General features: G+C 41.0%; 1 non-coding gene across 1 annotated transcript; it reads right to left on the reverse strand.

The window, feature by feature from the left end:
- Positions 1–6,579: 6,579 nt before the first annotated feature.
- On the reverse strand, positions 6,580–6,718 carry LOC119930217. The gene has a single exon (XR_005451705.1). It is a non-coding gene; the product is annotated as a small nucleolar RNA SNORA7 (small nucleolar RNA).
- Between the last annotated feature and the right edge of the window lie 438 nt (positions 6,719–7,156).

A 7,156-nucleotide genomic window follows, 5' to 3' on the forward strand; every position in this document is an offset into this window, starting at 1 on the left:
TAGCATGTTTCTGGAGTCTCAGAGTGGTCTCTGGGATTGTCTAAAATGTCTCTGGGCGTCTCCAGTTGATCTTTTGAGTCTCCCTTGTGTGTGTCAGGCAAAGCATTAATCTTATCCCTCATGGAGTGCTGATAGGACAACAAGCCAAATAACAACCTTAAACTCAAAGACATTAAGTCTCTTCACTCTGGATGACTCCTTCTGAGACAAGCTCGATGCGATTTGTCCAGCCTATTTTAGACACATAAATGTATCTGTCTATTTTCCACTAAAAATAAATAAAGGTTTTTAATTAGTGTACCCTTTTCAGCCTACTGTAACTCACCAGAGCAGAATCTTAGTTCTCCAGATACTGCTGGTCACTCTGACCTTTGAAAAGCCTCCTGTCAATGAGAATGCCAAACGTTAAATATTAATATGTCCATATAACAAATGGAAAGTTGAAGTCACAATGGGAAAATGACATGGTAGAGCATTCACTGTAATTAAGTCTAAGGCTGTAAGGCTAAGAAAAAACACTGCCTGACATATCCTTAATACATGCCTTTTTGAATTTCATTTTGAAAAATTTATTTTTCATTTTGGAAAAATGAAACTTAGAGTGAGATAAGAAATTGACATCAAAGAGGAGATCTTGCATTGCTAATCTTTCATCTGTCATGTCAACAAAAAGATGGTGACATTTTTAATGAAAGGAAAATCACGTAAGCTTGAACAAAGAGATGACTTTAACAGTACAAATAAGTTCAGAAAGAATTCGACTTAGAATAGATTCAGCTTCAAATTTTAATGTCTAAATTGGAATGAAAATCACAAATTTTTATATCCCTTTAAAATCAGTAAAATATTATGACGGTTTGATAAAGTAAGCTGTGCTTTCCCTGTTTAGTAGATTGAATAGATTGATATTGTGAACTAGGCAGTATTGAAAGATGGAGATGTTGATATTTTTCCACCACACATCTCCTACTCTTCAAAGTGTCAAAATAATAATAATGATGATGATGATAATAATAATAATGATGATGATGGTATTTGTTAAGCGCTTACTACGTGCAAAGCACTGTTCCAAGTGCTGGGGGGATACAAGGTGATCAGGTTGTCCCACATGGGGCTCACAATCTTAATCCCCATTTTACAGATGAGGTAACTGAGGCCCAGAGAAGTTAAGTCACTTGCCCAAAGTCATACAGCTGACAAGCAGCAGAGCCGGGATTAGAACTCATGACCTCTGATTCCCAAACCCGTGCTCTTTCCACTGAGCCACGCTGCTTCTAAAAATGGAATGCTTAGAGAAGCAGTGTGGCCTACTGGGAGTCAGAGGACCTGGGTTCTAATCCTGCCTTTGCCACTTGCTGGTTCTGTGACCTTGGGCAAGTTACTGCGTGGCCTCGTGGCTTGGGAGTCAGAAGACGTGGGTTCTGAACTTGGCTCCGGCACTTGTCTGCTCTGTGACCTTGGGCAAGCCACTTCACTTCTCTGGGACTCAGTTACCCCATCTGTAAAATAGGTGTGAAGACTGTGAGCTCCATGTGGGACAACCTGATTACCTTGTATCTATCCTAGCGCTTAGAACAGTGCTTAACAAATGCCATAATTATCATTATTATTACTATTATTAAAGTCTCTGTCTCTGTTTCCTCTTCTGCAAAATGGCAAATACTTGTTCTATTTCCTATAGACTATGAGCTCTGTGTAGGACAGGGAATGTATCTGACCAGATTGTCTTGAATCTACTCCAGATTTTTCTACTGTTCTTGGCAAATCGCAAGCACTTGAATTTCACAATTAGCATTGCCATTAATATCATTTTCATTACCTGAAGCCAATACCCAGATAATTTAGGCCAAATTACAGTTTCCATGTAATTACCTTGATAGAATGTAAAATACTTTCCAATCAAGTTTAATGTCCATCTCCTCCTGTAGATTGTAATCTCCTTGTGGGTGAGGACATTTTCTATCAGCTCTAGTGTATTGAAATGATGATAATTATGATAAGAATTGTGGTATTTTTTAGGTGCTTACTATGTGCCAAGCACTTTACAAAGCACTGGGGTAGATACAAGATAATCAGGTCCCAAGGCACTTAGTACAGTGCCTTGAACATAGTAAGTGCTTAACAAATACCATAATTATTATAATTATTATTAAACAGAACTGAAAGTGTAAGTAGGACAGAGAACAGGTATTGAATATCCATTTTGCTTGATGAGGGAACTGAAGCATAGAGAAGTGAAGTGACTTGCCCAATCTCACACAGTGAGCACGTGGCAGAGCCAGGATTAGAACCCAAGTCCCCTGGCACCCCAGCCTACTTCTCAATCACTTAGTATAATGCTCTGCATATGGTAAGTACACAATAAATACCACTGATTGATAGATTGATATAAAGTTATGTAAGGGAAATTCATGTTTAAAAAGCATTTGTTTGGTGTGCAAAATCGTCTTCTAACCAAAAGCTAATTATCTCTTTAAAGAGCTAGTTCAGCAAATTCTGCCAGATTCAGAAAATAGTCCCTTATAAATTATCAGTTGAGGAAACAGCAATAATTCCATAAGGACATTGATGCAGGGGTACTCTGCCAATGTACTAACTTATCGTTGTTGTATACAATAATTGTTTTGTACCCAGAATTCCCACTGTGCCCTAGATTGTCAACTCCTTAAAAGCAGGGATGGTTTTTTATGGTGTTTGTTAAACTCTTACTATGTGTCAAGCACTGTTCTAAGTCCTGGTGTAGATACAAGCAAATAATAATAATGGTATTTGTTAAGCACTTGCTATGTGCAAAGCACTGTTCTAAGCACTGGGATAGATACAAGGTGATCAGGTTGTCCCACATGGGGCTCACAGTCTTAGTTGCCATTTTACAGACAAGGTAACTGGGGCACAGAGAAGTTGAGTGACCTTCCCAAAGTTACACAGCTGACAAGTGGCGGAGCCGGGATTAGAACCCATGACCTCTGACTCCTAAACCCGGGCTCTTTCCACTAATAATAATAATTTTGGTATTTGTTAAGCACTTACTATGTGCAAAGCACTGTTCTAAGTGCTGGGGAGGATTACAAAGTGAACAGGTTGTCCCATGTGGGGCTCACAATCTTAACCCCCATTTTACAAATGAGGTAACAGGCACATAGAAATTAAGTGACTTGCCCAAGGTCACGCAGCAGACAAGTGTCAGAGCCGGGATTAGAATGCAGTTCCTTCTGACGGCTGGGTCTGTGATCTATCCACTAGGCCATTACTCCTACTCTTCCAAGTGCTCGGGACAATATTCTGGAAAGAGTGGGAAATCAAAGTATCTTTATTTACACCATCTTGAGACATCTCCCAAAATCAGAAATGCACACGTGATATGATCTTCTAATGGGGGTAAACTTTAGTAGAGTAAAATGCATTTGCAAGAATAGCCAGATTCATGTGGGAATCAGACAAAAAGATTAAATCATTAGGTCCTTGTGTGCAGAGATCCTGTCTACCCATTCCATTTTACTGTAATAAAAATGAATAATTATTGTATTTGTTAAGGGCTTTCTATGTGCCAGGCACTGTACTAAGAACTGAGAACTGAGAAGCAGCATGGCTCAGTGGAAAGAGCCTGGGCTTTGGAGTCAGAGGCCATGGGTTCAAACCCCAGCTTTGCCAATTGTCAGCGGTGTGACTTTGGGCAAGTCACTTCACTTCTCTGGGCCTCAGTTACCTTATCTGTCAAATAGGGATTAACACTGTGAGCCCCCCGTGGAACAACCTGATCACTTTGTAACCTCCCCAGCGCTTAGAACAGTGCTTTGCACATAGCAAGCGCTTAATAAATGCCATCATTATTGTCATTATTATTATTAACTGGGGTGGAAACAAGCAAATCGTGGGGCTCATATTCTCAGTCCCCATTTTACAAATGAAGTTACAGAAGCAAAGAGAAGTGAATTGACTTGCCCAAGGTTATACAGCAGAGAAGAAGCCATGATCTGACTCCCAGCCCCGACTATCTGATTATCCACGATGCCATGCTGCTTCTCAAGTGCTGCTGTGCTCTCCAAGTGTTTATTACACTGCCCTGCACATAGTAAGTGCCCACAAGATACCCTGAATTGATTGATAAAGGTGTCAAGTGCTTACTCTATGCCAAGCAGTATACTGAACACTTAGGTAGGTACCAGATAGATCAGACAGACTCTGTAGCACATCTTTTGGGCTCACAATATAAGAGGTAGGACCATTCAAAATGTCGACAAAAGCAAATATTTCACTTTTCCAGCCCCTGTGATTTAAGAACCCTCAGATATCATATCATTTTTAACATGATTGTGACTGACAGAATATCACCAAGGGTAAAATATAAGAGGCTCTTTTGCTTGGAAGAAGAATAAATTTAGGTTTCATATATTCAGGAGACTATAGCTCCTAGTGATATTTAAACGGTACCTTTACTATATTCTCATTAGGTCTTAAATATTAGTCTATTCTCCTCTTAGGATACCGACTGTGTTTCAAAGTGCTTTATTCCCTCTTTTTCTCTCTTCAATTTAAACATTTTCCCCGAGCTAGGACACTGAAATTCGGTAGGGCATTTTTTTTATCAGAGATTTCTCTGTTCACTTTTCAAAATGAAATAAATCCCTTTGAAAAATATTTTCTTCTCCCAAGCTAAGCCATTTAAATACTGTTTTTTTCTGTTTACTGATCTGTAAAATGTAGATAATAACTTCAGTGCCTGTACGCGGATGACAGCCACTTTATTGAATGCTCTGCAAGTGTGTTTATCTTTCGAAATTAGGTGCAAGCAAGGGATAACAGGTTAATCTTGGATTCTGTCGGTGGATCCAGGGTCATGGTGGTTGTGTCTTGGAAAGCTGCCGTGACAGTTAAGGCGGTTGCAAGCACAGTTGACCTAGTGTTGAAGCTCCTTATGAGCAGTGAACATGTCTGGCAACTCTGTTAGATCATACTCTAACAGTATGCTGTTGGCAGTAGCAGTACGCTGTGAGAAGCAGCGTGGCTCCATGGAAAGAGCCCGGGCTTTGGAGTCAGAGGTCAGGGGTTCAAATCCCGGCTCCGTCAATCGTCAGCTGTGTGACTTTGGGCAAGTCGTAACTTCTCTGTGCCTCAGTTCCCTCATCTGTAAAATGGGGATTAAGACTGTGAGCCCCGTGTGGGACAACCTGATCACCTTGTAACCTCCCCAGTGCTTAGAACAGTGCTTTGCACATAGTAAGCACTTAATAAATGCCATCATCATTATTATTATTATCACACTGTACTAAAGTGCTGTATGCAGCAAGCTTTCACTGACTATGATTGAATGAACATCAGGAACTTTCCCTGCCCATAATGAGCTCACAGTCTAGAGATGGGGTTATTTTCCTTACCAAAGAATTAGTGCATGGACCAAAGAAAAACTTTCACTGGCGTAGCCGGGTCTGGAGGATTTGGATCTGGAGGCTTATCAAGGTTGAGTGAAGACAAGAACTGAGCTCCAATTTTTATCTTAGTCTTTTCTACTTTTTCTGTGTAACCCATGGCAAGAGCTGCTGAAAAGCAGCAAAGCTGACTTTGGAATTCACCCCTTCACTCTTTCTTCTCACTTTCTTGGGAAGTGAACAATGCAGTGGGCAAGACATAGGAGAAAAAGAACAGCAGAGGTCCGTGCTTAATTCACACCCAGGTTTATCAGGCATGGATTAATTGAGAGTTGGTTTGTTGCCTATGGTGACCCCTAGCTGAATAATGAGCTCCAATGTTAATTTATGGAAGTGTTGCTAAAGGAAATTATCCCTCTCCAGTCTAAGCTCAAATTCCTCCCTCCTCATTTTCTCAGGATGGAGAATTTTTTTTAACCACGTAATGTGGTTACGTGAATTAGTGAATTAGTTTTTATTCAAGGGAACTTCTATAAAGTAGTTTGAAGTTTTAATTCATTTTCATGATTCATAAGGGTGTCTTGCCGTGGAGAACATATCCTTTAGATTCAAAGTCATGGAGAAATGCAATCAACAGCATTCAAAAAGAAATTTGAACACGATGCTATCAGTTCATAGAATGTTCATGCAAAATAGTCCAGGAGGGAAGAAAAAATAAATTACTCAGAGAGGACCACGTACTTATGATTATGTGAGATACATCAGGAAACAGCTCAGAGTTTGTGATATCAGTCCAGGACACGCAAGATACAAAGCAAACATTTCAGCAGGGATTTGGAAAATATCGCATCCAGTTACGAAATAGCATTTGTGTGTGGAAATCGGTCTGGTCCTTCAGAGTAAGACTTGCAGGCTTAGTGTCTTGATCTGCAACTTAAAATGAAAAAGAGAGGGGTAGGACCCCCTCAGGAGTTGGGGGAGGAGGGTATTGGGTCTCATGCTGTCGAGTCATCTCCGCCCCATAGCTACGCCATGGACACGTCTACCCCAGAACGCCCCACCTCCGTCTTCAATCATTCTGGTTATGTATCCATAGAGTTTTCTTGGTAAAAATATGGAAGTGGTTTATCATCGTCTCCTTCCATACAGTAAACTTGAGTCTCCACCCTCGACTCTGTCCCAGACCGCTGCTGCCCAGCACGGGTGAGTTTTGACTTGCAGCAGATTTCCTTCCACTCACTAGCCACCGCCCAAGCTAGGAATGGAATGGGTAGGCCTCCGCTTGACTCTCCCTCCCATAGTCGAGACTGGTAAAATACTGGAAACTCTCCAGGTGCGATCCTGGGGCAGTGGAGGGGGTATTGGGTATGAAAGTGAATTTGCATATATGAAGGGAAGACTGAGTATGGGAGCCCTCACAAGTAAATGCCACTTGCCTTAACAGCCCTTCAGCTGTCTCCTCCTATGAATTTATGCATTTTTAGACTGTGAGCCCACTGTTGGGTAGAGACTGTCTCTATATGTTGCCAACTTGTACTTCCCAAGTGCTTAGTACAGTGCTCTGCACACAGTAAGCGCTCAATAAATACGATTGATGATGATGATGATTTGTGCCCTCGATACCTTGATTTTTGTCTGGCACTTTTATTCCCAAAACACCATCTCATTTTGACCCTCACAAGCATCCGATGAGGTAGGTAAGTAGGAAGACAGGTAATATACCCCTATTTTACAAATGAGGAAACTGAGACACAGAGAGGGTAAGTGACTTGCTCATGGTCTCAGAACAG

This window comes from Tachyglossus aculeatus, chromosome 6, assembly GCF_015852505.1.
Source record: "Tachyglossus aculeatus isolate mTacAcu1 chromosome 6, mTacAcu1.pri, whole genome shotgun sequence".
NCBI lineage: Eukaryota > Metazoa > Chordata > Mammalia > Monotremata > Tachyglossidae > Tachyglossus > Tachyglossus aculeatus.